Here is a 16,353-nt window from a genome sequence, read left to right as displayed (position 1 = left end):
CGCCGCCGCCGCCTCCCGGGGCCGCGGGGAGGGGGCGGCTCGGCCCGGCCTGGCCTGGCCGGGACCGGCTCCTACGCCCGCCTCATACTGGCTGGTGCTCGTAGCAGGAAAAGGCTCGTCGGCCAGAGGAGATCTGAGACTTGACAGAAAACCAGCCCCGTCCTCGGCCGGACATATGTACTGTCAAAACCAGCGTGGGCAGCTGGGCAAGGGAGGGGATTCTGCCCCTCTGATCCGTTCTGGTGAGACCCCACCTGGAGCCATGCATCCAACTCTGGGGTCCCCAACCCCAGAAGAAAGATATGAAACTGATGAAGGAAGTCCAAAGGAGGCCATGAAGGTGATAAGGAGGCTGGAGCGTCCTTATCACAAAGACAGGCGGAGGGAGCTGTGGCTGGTGAAGAGAAGGAGAAAAGAAGGTTGTGTGGAGACCCCATAGCAACCTTCTGGTATCTGAAGGGAAGTTCGTCAGGATCTGTAGTGATAGGACAAGCAGTAATGAGTACAAATTAAGAGAGGAAATTTAGCTGAGATTTTGGGAAGAAATCCTTCACTGTGACGCTGGATGAGATGCTGGGATAGGTTGCCCAGAGAAGCTGTGGGTGCCCCAGCTCTTGCAGTATTGAAGTTGAATAAAGCCTTGAGCAACATGGTCTAGTGGGAGATGTCTCTGCCTATGCCGTGAGAAAGGGGTTGGGACAGGATGATCTTTAAAGTCTGTTCCAACCTCTTGACCTTCTGTGATTCTCACATGCAGCTTGAAATGTGCAGGTGTATGGACAAATTTCTCGCTGGTAAAGCACATGTTTAGTTTCATCAGGGCTTCATGATACTGCAGGAAGTTGTGCAGTTGCACATTTATTTGCAGTGAACTTGAGAACATCCCACCTTAAAGGCAATGTGCTCGGGCACCAGAATGAACACTCATGAACTCTGCAGCACTTGCTTCTTCCCCCACATCAGCCATGGCCAGGCCTGGTTGTGGCATCAGCTCTGAAGAAGGGAGATACGGTCAATAACAGAAGCCAGGTAGCACATGGTTCTGCATGCTGTGATAAAAGACTGCTTGGACTGGCCATCCTCCTGTTTCAGGGCTCTCAGAATTAACATTGTGTTGCAAAGCTAAGGATCAAATTAATATGCCTTGGTGTTTAGAGTTGGGTTTAGGTCTCTAAGCAACACTGCCATGGTGTCTGCTTGCCCTCCATGCACACCAAAAGACTTACCAGCATGAAACAAGTCGAACAATAAAAGCAGTAACAATGGAGGTAGGAGGTAATTGCTGTGTTTTCTTGTAAATTCACATGATTCAAGACTGCTATGGCCTGTTTCAAAACGGTTGAAATTTCAGCAATCCATGTGTCAATACAATAACAATTTAGTTGAGCCAGAATATGCATTAGATATAAAAGAAGTTGACTTGCTTCCTTACACAGGACCTGGCAAAGGTTTTTGTAACTGTAGTTAATGCAGGTCAGTCACGAGGCTCTTAAAAGCTGTTAAGTTTGTCTTCTTCAAGTTTATTTCCTTCAAATTAGGCCTTGAGAACTGAAAACGTGCCTTTGAGCCATCCCCTGCCATTTTCATAATTCAGTGTTACTTAATCAGGGGAATAAAGCTGTACTGCTTCTGAGCAGAGGCTCAGATGGAGCCATTTTGGTTGTTGTTTCAGAAGACTAGCTACTGCATTCCTTCATGCAGTTGCTCAGCAGCTCCTCCATGCCTTCCTTCTGGAGAAATGAAAGTCTAAAAATAATGTCCTATTTGTTCTTGTGGAGCACCATGAAGGGCAAATGTGTGGGGGGGGGTGGAATAGGCAGACTACTCCCTTGAATTTATTATGTTTTACTATTTAAACAGGGCAATAGCTTGTGATTCACAGCCCTTTCCAGTAGAGCCAACAGTATGCCAAAGAGTAGAAAGAAATAAAGAAGTTTTGTTTTCAGTTGAAGAACATTTTAGTTTCTGAAAAGGAATTTTGAAACGTCATATCCAATTACATCGATTGAAACAGACAAAGAGACAGCACTATTCTAAAAGATGCAGAAGATAAAAAGGCATTAAAAGCAGAACTAAATTCACTGTTGCATCATAATGTTGCCTTGAAGCTGAAGGCAGACATTTAGTCATGTGCAGTGGTTCCCAGGCTGAAGGACTAGTGAACACATTCCTGAGCAGAGGTCAGAGAGTGCAGTCAAGCCAACAGATTCATCTCCGTTGTAGAAACACACAGTCGTTTTTAAAATTAATTTTAGAAATTCAATTTTCTTTTACATGCCACTGTCTGACTTTACTTCTTTGTGTAAGAAGTGAAAAGAAAATTTCATTTCTAATTATTTTTTCTCTATTAATGTATAAAACTGCATGATAAATTTTGCATATGTGTGGTTTATTGCAGTTATTTAATACTACACTGCATTTTGTAATACTGTGTTCAATTCCTCCCATTCCCTGACATGCAAGCATAATTCAGGACTCAGATGAAAGCAAAGTTTTCCATATTTTCTTGTTCCCTGCAGTAAACTGTAGTTTACTTCTAAAACCCAGCTTTGGGGTCTTAGTAGTACACAGAAAGGTAAAGTATATTGACACAGAGATTCTTATTTAAAGATATATCCTAATTTTTAAAAATTGAGCAACTGGGAGAGAATTGTAACTAACTACCTAAATAACAAATCACACTGCTTGGTAGCTGGATTGCTCCTACACACAGAAATCCAAATATTGATACTTGGTGATGGGTAAAATAAACTGATTATAATAAATTTTGACTCAGCCATCCTTATGTCCACAGAAGCAGTGAATGAAAATAGAACCAGTGTAGTGTAGATGGAGACTAGCTCACCAGATTCTCTGTACTCAGCTGTAACTTTCAGTACGGTCCCTTAGTCATCATCTAATCAAAGGGGAAAAACTTGAAGGTCCTTCATTCTAATTAATGTTACATTTGGAGTTGCCTTGGAAAGCCCATTTACATCAGGTTACAGGTTCTCACAGCATACAGGTGAAACGGACAGGTGAAATGTGCAGTCCCTTTTGTAGCTTTTGTTTGATAATGTAATCTGAAGGGGGGTGGTTGGGGCTTGGGGACAGCACAGTGTAGAGGTGCAGAAATTGGGAGACTTTATGTGATTTGTGGAGAGGTTTCTTAATAATGCTGTTCTGCATGTGTTGGTGCAGGACACCTGCCGTGGTTCATTTTCTAGAGGAACAATCTCACTGTTAATTAGGTATAAGAGAAGCATGTGGTCTCTAAACTTTAGATCTAAATTAAGTACCTAAAACCAAAGAATGTGAAACTACTTATGGATGTTCAGTTAGGAATCTAATGCTATTAAAATGCTAATAAATCATTTGAAATGAGACAGAAAAATAGCTGCACGTATATTTATATAATATGCAGTTTTACAGTGAACTATTAAAGGGTTCAGACAGTATGTACAATGAAGCAGGAATACAGGCAAGAAATCTCACCTAGTTCTAAGTTGCTTTAATTTTCTTACATTGATGGATGTAGATGAGGTGTAACAAACAGTTTCATTTTCTCTGGATGAGCATATCAGTGCCAATGTGTAAAGTGAAAAGGGAACATGTTTTAGAGGAAAAATGTAGCGCCCAATTTTGGCTTTTCAAACTTAAGCCCTTTGTCTTCTTGCAAATTGAAAAGTAATAGTCTCAGTAAAGGGACTGTGATATTTGAGAATGAGATCCCTCAGCTATCCATCCTCTAAAGTTGGTTTGCAAAGGTCGTTTCAATTTCACACCACCCACCAGAAGCATTTGTCTCTTCTAGTTTTCACAGTTTGCTTTTTATCAACAGCAGGATTTTTCTGATTATTTTGTTATGCAGTTAGTACACTTGTCTTTCCAATCTTGATTTTTAACTTTTTTGTAAAGCCTTTTTGATCTTTTAAAACTGATAGTGATAAAGACATAACCCTTGTTATGTATTATTAGTAAGCATATAGCACACACAGCATGTTCCTTCTTTGGCACTGAGCCTATTCAATATGTTTTGCAGGCAGCTGTTTCCTTAGATTGTCTGTTTTCTTTCTTCTCAGTGCAGCTTTAAGACTGTAATGCCAAGATATAGGATGTTTTTACAACTTAGTTTTTCTCTTCAGGAATTACTCTTACTAAACTTAGTCTACTTGAGTATGCTTACAAGCTTGCTTACTTGGCACTTGTTACCTGGCTCCAGCACATGTTATTGAGAACTGTACCTATGTGTCACTCATGTTTTGGAGCACAGAGCAGATTTTGGCTTTGAATTAATTTCAGCCCCATTTATTTATGCATATACTCCTTCATCTTGAAAGTGGAGAGAACTGTATTGGATTAATATAGTGGAAAAGTGCATGGCATATGTGAGCCAATTACAGGGGCTTCTTAAAATCCTACTTCCCAAAATTGTCTGCCCATTCTCTTCAGATCACAAACAAGACATAATGCTAAAACAATTACAGGAACACAAACATGCTGAGCAAGGCCTCTTCCATGAGTAAATTGGCACTAGCAGCCACAGGGCTACAGCTCTCTAATAGTGGAAGATCAGAGCCTAGAGAGGCCCTTAGGTACTTAAAACTGGAATTGAGCAGATATTTATTAAATAAAATGTATAAAATGTTTTATTTTGAGGCAGAGTGCACAATTTATCCCTAAAGAACACGAAATAAAGATATTTATTTTTATGAAGTTAGATGTGAACACAGATCTGAAAACAGAGAATTTACAGACGGTGAAGATTCTTAAAAATTGATTTATATTGTATATTTAATTATTGTATTTGTAAGTTCTAAATATGTGCATGCTGATATGTCTCCTTTTACCAAAGCTTTTAAAAAGCTTTCTTGTGTTTTTAAAGTAGTTCAGCACATCAGAAATTCACTGAGCCAGCTAGGTAACTATGATTCAGGCAAACTGCAAACTAGCTCTAACATCATACATGAATACTTTTCTTACAGTGAATCTACCGTGAATGTTCTACTGAGATTGTTAAAATCATTTCTTTTCATCATGATCTGGCAAACCTTTGTCTGAAGTAATATTCCCCTTCCTTATCTGTATCCTCCTGAAGAACTCCAGAGCCAAGAGTGATGTTAACTGTGCCTGAGAGAATCTTTGCTTTGGCAACAAGCAGGGCAAGCTCTCCTGTAATATATTTGGGTCATACTTGAAAGCTGTACAAGAAGCACAGAAACCAGGGAGAACATGACTAATGTAATCAGCATTTGATTTAAGGTATTTGACACGAAATTCTAGCAGAAAATGGTTTTCCCAGTTTTATCAGGGTACTTTTATGTGTGGTGAAAGGCTATCAGGGCTGCTGCTAAGGAGTCAGTAAAGCAATATTGTCAAATCTGTGATATCAAGAAGGATGAAATAGAAGTAGGTATTAGTCCACAGAAGAAAGCGTTTTGCAACAAACAAATACTACCTTCATCAGAATAGTATCTAAATGCAGAGGGGGGTTTTCAACAATGCGAGCATTTGGTGAACTAAAAGGGGAAATTCATATGAATATCATTTTGTCTAAAAGTTTTTTAATTAAAGTAATAAAGGACATTTCAGTAGAACTCTCAATGAAACAAGTTAAAAATTTGTCACCATTACAATCAGGAGATGAAAAATATTTTAATACTTCTGTTCTCATGTTCTGTGATTCCTAGTGAAAAGAAGTTACCAAGAACCACTGCTCTGTTTGAAAGCAATACATTTGTCATGAAAGCCAGCTCACTATGAGGAGCTAAGAGAAGCCCCGTCTTTTATGCTCAAGTAATGTAAAAAAATATAACAGAAAAATAAAAAACACCACATAGTCTGTTTTTGTTAGTTTTAGTTCTTTATTACTCTCTGTGAGCAAGCTGAAAGTTAACATGTATGTTACTTTTACGAATAGCATCATTACATTTCCTTTATGTTTAGCTATTTTTTTTTTTTTTTTTTGTGAAAGGGATTTGTCTAACACAAAATTCAGCTTACAGTCAATGTACTGTAGATAATACATGAAGTTTAACGTATTGTTCACTTTTTTGCTAAAAACTGCAGCATTTTTGAAGAAGATAATTGCATAGCTACTGCTTGAAAAATATGACGCATTATGCACAAATCACTCTAAAAAAGGTAAGCTTACATTTTACGATATAAAATGCATTTATGTTCATTACCTTTCCCTTTTGGTCTTTTATGATTAACAGTATGTTGTGCAGTGTTTTACTGACTATATTGCATTCTTTATAAGAAATGCCTCACATTGATTTTTCACACTATATGGGGAAAACATTGGAATCTTTTTTGGTCTTCTCTTCAATTTCATTAGACTAGATTACCTTTTACATTTTAACCTTAATATATTTTTCTGCATTCTTTGTTCTTTACATACTGATGCAATTAAGATACTCTGACAAGTTGAATAAGGATTTTCAATGAAAGCCTATTCAGTCCTATATAGAATTCTTCTGAACTCACAAAGAATCTGCATGACCTTATGACCCAAATTTCCAGGACAGAGCAAAGGTTAAATAATCACAGTATTCTCATCTCACATGGATTCAAGAATAGATGAATTGGGAAACTACATAAGCTAAGGACTGTTTTGTCAAAATGGATTCATCATAACCTTCCTTCTATTTAATCACTCCAGAGTAAGTCACTTGTCTATGTAAGAAAACAGGATCCTTAAGATCAAGAACTATGAACCTAGCAATTGGTATTAGAAATAAAAAGAAAAATGTGTACTAAGTGGCTAGCAGGCACTTATGTGCCTGGTCACAGACTCAATGCAGTGTTACTCACCAATGTCAGTGAGCAGCCACTTCCAAAAGAGCATTTTTCTGACTTCTAATTTCTTAGCATTCTTTTGCACACAGGTAAAGCCTTATAAAATAAGGGTCTTGTTCTCTGGTAAAATCATGGCTCAGGCCTGCTACTTAGGCTAAGTAGAAGGGAACTATGGGAGAGTGACTCACTGCAATAGGGGTAGAGAGACGTGAGAGAGTGCCCTGTGTCCATATCGTGGTGTATGGTGGCTGGTTGACTTGGGCTTGTTGTGCTTTAAAATTATGTAAACTGATAACCAGCTAACTGCTTCAAAAGGGCTGGTTTTTGCATTAAAGCAGCTCTCCTTTGCACCTGCCTGGGGACTCTGTGTCACTTTGCTTCCTACAGCATTCCATAAGAAATTTGTTTTTGTAGATCGGTAAAAAATAGGATGTCATCTAGGAATAAATTCTTGCAATTCTTTAAAATTAAACATAAATTAAGGAAAACAGCTACAAAAAAACCCTCACCTAATTGCAAAGTTAAATTTTCTTTCTAGTTAGTGTATATCGTTTTATGTCTAGAAGGTGAAATCATAACCTGTTCTCTTATGTGTCATGAAGTATGTTTCACCTGCTAAACAGAACACAATATACCGTTTCTAGGACTTAAAAAACGTAAACCAAATTTCCAAGACTAGGCCAGTATGTTAAACTAATGTTGCTCACAGCCTTCTGCTTCAAAAGTGGCCCCTAATGTTCAGAATATGCAGCATATTCAGTGCTGTTTCAACAGTGTACCTGAAAAGAAGTTAAGAATGTGGTTTTCCTATTCATCGAAATCTTTCAGACAGCCATTATCCTGTGGAAGATGCAGTCTACCAGTTGGTGAAAGAAGTAAAAGTATGAACATGAATGGGGCATTTCCATGTCCTGAAACAGTATTTTAAAACTACTTAGTGAAAAAAGTTCCCAAGATGTTTAGAGGAGCTAGGAAACAGTGAAAACGGAAATATATATTTAATACAATTAGGTGTATTGGGACAGTTCTGCATATAATTCTTAATCAATGTATTAATCAGACTCTTATTATGACTTAATATTGATGATTTTTGCAATGGAGGTATTGAATATCCTTGGCATCTTTCTACTACCTCATCTGGGCACCCTCTGCCAGTGGAGCTCACAAGGGTACATCATATTTCTCTGAACTTATGCATCTTGAGCAGAGCAGGACTAGACAATTCTTCTAGTAGCCACTGCACGGAAACTTAGAATACCATAGCTTCACCACAGAGTAAAACTTACATTGTTTTCTTTGTAGTTTTGATATCACAACAGCTTCTGGTTCCCCAGTGTTGCTGTGAGCCTTATCAGTATAGCTTCAGTTGTATGCACTGTAGCATGAGGTTGGAACAAGATGGAACCACTGAAGACTGCTTTGACCCTGGAATGAGATTTTTAGTAAAATTTCTTATGCAACTTGCAGCTCTTTAGTCTGGAAAAAAAAAGAGTAAGAGTTTGACCCAATAGAAATCTACGTCCATGTGTATATCTGCATTATACTCTAAGATGCTTCATAATAACAGAATTCAGCCACAGGGAGTGCCATTTACAGAAGCCAGACCTTTTTTTTTCTTTACGTAAATTGGATTGTGCTGGACTAAAAAGATGGTTTTATTAAATAAGTTTTTTTTTTTTACTCATCATGTTAAACATGTTGGATTTCTTAACATAAACCTACTAAGACAAATTAATCTACAGCCATGTTTCCAAACAGTTGCCTGTGCTGCAGTTTTTCAAAGTTATAACTGAAATGTTCCTAGCATGATTTTTCAGAGGTCATGAGAGCCTACTACCTCTACTATGTAGCACTGCGACAAGTAATGAAAACTCACCATGTTCTAAGTACACACGAATAAGACTAACGAATATGTCTGAAATTTTTGGCAATATCTGAGTTCCACGGTGGTTATATCAAATATTGTAAACATCTGAAATAAATAACCAGTGTGTGCACCATCACACAGAATTTTAATGCTACAAAAGTGGAAGTATATTCAGCATTTATATTCCTTTCTCCACTTTTTTAACAGAGCACCACTGAGTCTAATGAAATGTTGCTTGCTCATGGTCTTGTTTTCCTTTTACTCAGTCCTGTGTTGGATTCATCATAATCGTGTGTTTAAAGTGTCAGTCTGTTGTCATGGAAGTGATTGATGTTACAAATTCAGTTAAAACTTCATGACATAATTGAATATTTTTTTTTAAATTGGACTAGAGAAGAAGAAAATCATTGTTCAAATAGCAAAGCTTAGATAACAAGCTAAAAGGAAAAAGTACACAGGGATATAAAAAGAGTAAAGTGTTTTATTACTGAAGTCTATTGGAGTAAATTTCTCTTTCAAATACAGTGTTCTTTTTAGAGTTGTATGTAAAATACATATACAAGTGTATCATTAAACCAACCTTGAACTATTATATGTACGAAAACAGAAGTACACAAAATAGATGCAATAGTGAACAAGAAATGAAGATGATAGGTGTAGTTTTTTAATGTTAACAATTGGAAAATAAAATGCTTTAATTAAGAGTTGGTGCATATACTCTTTATTCATTACTGGAAAAGTTAATTGAAGTACCATTTAAAGATTTATTCAGATTAATGTTGATATGTTCACGAAATGACATTTCTCTGAGATCAGAATTTGCATGTCTTTTTAGTCATTTTTACTGTATCCAAGTCTTCAATTACATGTGTTGGCTGAAACTTCTTACTAGCTATATTATGTGGTCTGTCAGACTTGTCAGATACAGTATGTCTTCGAGTAAAAATGCACTTACAAGATGCTCAGGGGCACCAAGTGAGCTACATTGCCATTCCCACCATAGAATGTAACCAGCTGTTACACTTTTGCTAATAGAAAACTAGCAACAAAGGTAAGAAACAGATGATTGCAACAACTTGAAGACAGCAATTTTGAAAGAAAAAAAAATTAAGGAGTTGCTGCAGCCTTCTGAATATATTTGTTCAAGTCCCAGTAAGTGGCAAAGCAATTTGTTTCTTTATAACAGGACTAAACAGCTTTGTGGATAGGATAAAGTATTTAAAATATATTTTTTCCTCAGTATTTCCCTATGTGCTAGCTTAGATCTTTTGCTGCTTACATTGCTTTTTTTGGCTATCCCAGTCTTAAAATGTCCACCTTTCCTCATGGAGATTCCAAAATCCTGTAGAGCCCAGCAGTGCACCTAGGTGTCCTAAAAATTGGGTGTTGAAATATTCCCTATCATGATACCAGGCTCACTTTTAGAAAAACTTAGCCATAAAGATCATTTTTTTCATCTAAGGTAACTGATGAACATACTGTTTGTATGAAGTAACAGAGGCCAAAGTGCTTACGTAAAAGATACGTCATACAGGCAGGCCTCATAAAGGGTGCTGGTTAAGATGTAGAATGTAGACCTTTTTTGTTCTGTACCTTTTCTAATAGAGGTACAAATGCCCAGATCTTGCCTAGACTTGGAGACAGGAGACAGGAAGCTGGAATGTGCAATTTGATCTAAAGAGATGGTGAACCACCAGCTATGTGGACCTGGGAGATCTAAGAAAAAGAACTAGATATCTTCTTGTCATCTGTTCTACCTCCAGGTTAGATTTTTGTACAAGATGGATTTATACTACTTCTTGCACTCGTTTTGTGTAGTATTTGAATACTTACCCTGTATTAGCAAGAGGTGCATGTCTACAACACCAATCCAAACCTCCCTGGAATCAATGGAGGGTCTCACTGAAATAAAATACTGGCAGTGTTATAAGGTTGGGAGGTCAGAGGTTGCTGATAGCTAACATAATCCATCTTCATAATAACAAAGAGTTTATGCTGCCTAAGCTTATCTTATTAGTATTTAATTGGAAGCCAGGCATAAACTTCTTTCAGTCAGCACTTCATTAAATTTACAAGCATTCCCACACACAAATGTGTGTGGGATGCAGAGTAGATGAGAGACATTTGACTACTTGGAGGCTGACTTTGGCGCAGAGCTATTCATCCAGACACACTGTTTCTTTTCCATATTTGAAGAGCAAAAGCAGAAAACTATTTCATGCTATACAACAATGCTGCCTACATTCTTCCCCCTGTCCACGCTATAAAACACTTTACACTTGTAATAAATGTAGCCATCCAGACTAAGATTTGGCATGGTAAATACCTGCCTCAGGCTTTGTCTAACTTTAAACTCGAATGGCCCAGTTATTTCTAAGATTATAAGATTTTTGGAGGAAATTAATTGTCTTGAAAGATATGCCAGCTAGCCCTTTTATCATCTCCATGTCTTCTTACAGAGTATTATATTTGTCAGTGGAGTACCGAGGATGTGCCTTTTGCTGACTTTTCATCCTTCTGTCAAAAGTCATACAAATGGCTGAGTTGCAGTATTTCCATCTTGAAGGACCTAAAATTTAGAAATAAGCCATATTAAAACACAAGTGTGTCTTAAAGAAAAGTGGTGCCATATGGTAATACTGAGGCAGTATCATAGAAGTAATTAAATCCATGCAAATATCTGCTAAATATGTTTGAAACCATTTTTAAAGCTACATTTTCTATATATTGACTCTAAGGTCCAAAACAAGGTACAGTCTGTACGCATTTATACTTTTTTCCCCTTAGTAGAACAACGAACTTCTCTAAAGTGTGAAGTTACTAATTCAAGTTTATGCAAGATTATAAAAAATAATATGAATAAAATGGTATGCTCTATCAGTATCAGTTCAGGTCATGTCCTCACATAGAAAGGTTAGACATAAAAGGGGAAAAAACCCTTCTGCTTCAACCTTCTTTCCCCATAAAAGGGGAAAAAACCTTCTGTGTTTATGTGAGAGATAAGGATCAAGGATGGAGGAAAAATAATTAGCAAAATCACTCGGACTCTCGATTTCTGTTGTCCAAACCCTGTAAAAGTTTTCAAGCAATACGGTGTAAGACTAATTCTCTGGGGCACTGGGCTTCTCAGTCGTAAAGGACCTGTAAAATTTCTCAGGTAATTTGTAGGTGACCTTGTTTTTCTGCTTTATTCTGCTTCTCTAAGAATACCTTGTATACAGGAATCACAATAACAAGGTTTCCATGAGGCCAAATGGAAAGTAAATGTTGATCTCAACAACTCCCAAAACTGCTGCAAGACTCTTACTACAAGAAAATGCCAAAACTGACTGTAAGACCTGCAATTTTCCCTCTTAATAAGCACTATAGATATGGGAATGACTTTTCATAAAATTAGACTTTCGCCTCTGACCTATTTGTTTTTCTCTTCTTAATGACAAATTACACAAGCAAAATTATGTGCATTTGCTAATGCTGTTTTCCTCTAAATGGTTTCATAGCTGAGATTCAATCCTCCAGTTACGCCCTAACACTGCTGGGTATAACTTTTATTATGTTATAATGCTACTGAATTCTTTTCTTTTGTATTTGTAGTAGTTTCCAAAGATTTCAAAAGAAAGTAATTGCTTTTACAAGACTTTGCAGACTTAAAAAAAATAAATCTATCTTTTAACTGACTAAACAGAAAGAATATACATTAAGTTTTTATGTACATTTGAAAATTTTACTAGAAAACAGTGTAAATATTTGAATTTGGGGTTTTAAATTAAATCAGACAATTGAAACTGGCTTATTGTTGGATAATTCATAAAAGATTTATTCATTCAGCTCTCTGAAAAAAAAAATTCTAGAAACCCTCCACAGTGTTTCCACGTGAAGTTAAAAGTACTGAATTTATTTCAAGTATTAACACAGTAAAAATTCTGGTACCACTGAACTGAATGGCTATATCTCTTATGACTACTTTAGAGGCAGGATTTTGCTTTATTTCACCCTGGAAAAAAATTATCTCAGTTTTTTGTGAATCATTTTAATCTGAATTGTGACTATTTCTTCTGCCTTCCCTGCCTTTAAGTTAATTTAGATGTATTTTCTCATTAACCGTGTTACTGGAAAGACATAATGCAATTCCAGTTGCCTGCAGCTGGAAGTGACTGTGGATTTTAACTTCTTTGAGTACATTAAAAGGTCTTAATTTTAGAAATTTTCAGTTCCTCACTCTGTGAAACCCATGCTCCATAAACAATAAGGTAACTGACTCATAAAACCAAGGTAGTATACAGAGACTAAGCAGATCAGTGTTTACAGTGGTACATGGTACAGTCAGAAAGAGAAAATTTGTATTTAAATTGTATTAGGAGAAGTCGGATTCATGTCAATGAAAACAAGTAAGGGAATTTCTACGATATGAGCAATCCAATAGTTTGACAATTTTTAGATTATCCTGGAAAAAAAGTGAAGAATATGTTCTTTCGCATTGATGGTGGATGTGACTTAACTGGATTTTTCCCACTCTGTGATTCATTATCTGAAATCAAAGGAAAAGGGTTGCAAATAAAAAATTAATGTCTAGTCAAAGGTATTAGAAATGCCTTATCTTAAGAATGATATCATCCAAAGTAATTCCTATGTTTGTCTACTGCTACAGCCTAACTAATGTTTCAAAAACATCTTCACTGGACCGTACAGATTTTTCACATTACAAATATGAGCTATCAGTTTTCTGTTTATCTTCATTTTTTAAGTAAATCAAGTTCCTTCTTAGATTTGTAGGCAAATTTTCATCCAATGAGCTAAAGTTTTTTAAAGAGATTGAGTTTTCCTACCAATATAATTCTTACTGTTATCAATATAATTAGCAATGATTTGACATTTCAAACAGGAATTGATGAGGTGAGATGAGTAAACACTCAGGTAGGAGTAAGCAATCAGGTAGGAGTCAGATATAGTGTAATAGCAAGTCTAAAAGATAATGAAAATAATTTATAAATCAAATATTACTTTCAAAAGTTTCAAAAAACATGTATTTCTAGAATAGAACCACAATTCAAAAGGCATTCAGGGAGCCGAGATAGCTGAACTACTGTCTGACATTTTCTTGTATTATAAAGGAGGAGTGAATTTTCAGTAGTGGCTGAAGTCAGACCTAGAGCAAATCATAATGGCTCTGCATGTATTTTTATATACTATAAAAAAATAACATGCCATCTAATGATATTAAATTTCACTCTGTAAGCTTTTACTTGTAACAGTAGTGATAAACTGGGGGAAAAAAATACTTGATGAACAGGAGGTGGGGATAAAAGTAAAACATCTAGCGAAAAACAGTCAACAATGCAACCATCTTGCCCCTCTTAGTTAGGACTGGGAATATTCCTTTTCATACATACCACTGACTTCTTTGGCATCTCCACTACTACATATAATTTGGTCATACATTTATTTTTATACAATTCTATGGTGAACAGGGAGTTGGACTCCATGATCCTTATGTGTCTCTTCCAGACTGAGATGTCCAGTGATTCTGTGGGTCTATGACATTGCTGTCAGTGGTAAATCCAAGTAGAGCTGAGCATATTTTCCCAAGTTGGGGCACACATAGTTTGTATAGCTGTAGACAACTGTGTGAGTTCCTTGAAAGTCACCTAAACATTGATTCTTTTATTATACTCATAAAACAGCAATTTGATTAGCACTATTCCCAAGTACATTGCAAATACTGATTTTTATACATTCATTCTGAGGCAGAGAAAGTTTGTTGAGAAAAGCAACTAGGGCAAAGACAGATTATGGAACTACACAAAGGTTGGTCTAAAGGAACTTCAAGAAACAGACTATTTATCCCCTTTTCCAAAAAACTAACATCCTGACAGATCCTTATCTAAGATGCCTTTAAATATGTCCAGTGAGGGAGACTTCATAGCCTTCACAGATGATCTGGTCCAGCACTTTTCAACACATTCTTAATGTGAGTTTTTCTTATTGAACAGTTCTAACTTTTCATGCTTTTCTTGAAGCCTACTGCTTCCCATCTTATCATCATTGAATATACACTGATTACCTTAATCTTAGCAGCAACATTTTATGTGCATGAAGATTCTTGCCTGTATTACTCCTTCATGTTTTTTGTTTTTTTCAAGGTTAATTAACCTTAGTTTTCCCAGTTTTTCATGTGGGTCCTGCATTCCGTGAGCTTTTCATGGCCCTGTTCTGGGTTCTCTGCTATTGTTTGGATTTCGCTTTGAGTTCTTCTTGAATGTACTTTCCAAAACCAAAAAAACCCAAAACCATAATAATGCAGAATTTTTATCTGCATCTTTTAAACTGTTCCTCTGTTCATATGTCCCAATGTGTTTTTCTTCCAACATCATGATCATGTTAACTCATGATCAACTGGCAAGCCAAGTCATAGATCAAACCCATGGAGGCTTGTTGGGAGGCAGTTGATGCTCATCACACAATTGTGCAATTGAATATTCTCATTTGAATAAAGTGTCTTGTGTTTACTACTGAATATCATTCATTCACTTGCATATCTTTTTTCCAATTTTGCCAACACTATTTTCAGTCTTAAACCTCTTTCACTTTGCAGTCCCAACAGCTTCAGATTGCCTCCAAATTTAATAAGCACATTATTACAATTTGTAATTTTACTGAATATATTTCGCATAGGAAACTAGGTGCAGGCTACTGAAAAATACTATCTCTTCCAGGTTTTCTGCAGATTAAAAAACTGGTAACTCACCATGAGGTATTTTCATGTAAGTCCTATAGCCATCCCCATCTTAACAATTTCATCTTGAACACACATCCCTGGCCTAGTATGCATCTGTCAAGTGAGAAAAAAGACCCTTACGATATATATATATTATATCAGGTATATATCTTTTGTTTATTCTTCCCTTCTCCATAGCCATCAGGGGCTGGGTTACAGTAAGACAGATTAATGTTCACCCGTTTCCTCACTAACTTGGTAGTGTTGGCAAGTAGATTGATTCATAATTTTTCAGTTTGCCTCCCATTTTTAAAAGAAGCAATCTATTTCTTTTTTTTTCCCTAGGGTCTTACCCCATTGCTGAAGAATAGCTACTACAAATTCTGAGATATCTTCAGATGATTGTTTGAGCATGTATCTCATCAATCATTAGTTCGAAGTTGTATTAATCCACAGGTGGAATACTTCGGTGGCTGCCAATTTGGAAGCATCAAGTTAACTGAATTAGTCTCATGCTGTCCTGTACAGATACTGTCTTGACCTCATGCTTATCTTAATGTTGCTGGAGAATACTAATAAAAAAATACAAAACCTTTGTATTTTGTGCATTATCTATTATTATTTCCTTTTCTTTTTCTTGCAACAGAGCAGCAATTCTCTTCTCAGCCTTACAGTGCTGATGTTCTTGTTCCTGGTGATGTATCTCACTCATTTTCTGCCTGAGATCTCCGTATGTGTTTACATATCTGAACCTAGTTTCCACCTTCTGTATGTTTTGCATATGTTTGGTGCCACTGAATCCATCATTAAGCAAATTGCTCTCTTCCTACGTTTCCCTTCTTTGTGTCGTTAGTATCACTGCTGTACTGGTTTTACTAAAATTTCTACTTCTTTGACTCAGTGTCCTGATTTCTGCTTTTATTTTTTTCCAGCTTGCTGATTTCATGCTGCATTGCATCATCTTTTTTAAAAATAAATCAGCCCTCATATC

At 36.5% G+C, this 16,353-nt stretch overlaps 1 long non-coding RNA gene across 1 annotated transcript; it reads left to right on the top strand.

Annotated features, from left to right (window-relative positions):
• The first annotated feature begins 64 nt into the window (after positions 1-64).
• LOC148219812 (uncharacterized) lies at positions 65-15,957 on the top strand. Its single transcript, XR_015799291.1, has 3 exons — positions 65-6,123; positions 15,361-15,408; positions 15,708-15,957. It is a non-coding gene; the product is annotated as an uncharacterized LOC148219812 (long non-coding RNA).
• Positions 15,958-16,353: the final 396 nt, after the last annotated feature.

The sequence above is a fragment of the Sturnus vulgaris genome, chromosome Z, assembly GCF_052056855.1.
Source record: "Sturnus vulgaris isolate bStuVul1 chromosome Z, bStuVul1.hap1, whole genome shotgun sequence".
NCBI lineage: Eukaryota > Metazoa > Chordata > Aves > Passeriformes > Sturnidae > Sturnus > Sturnus vulgaris.
This window is presented reverse-complemented; position numbering and strand designations above follow the sequence as displayed.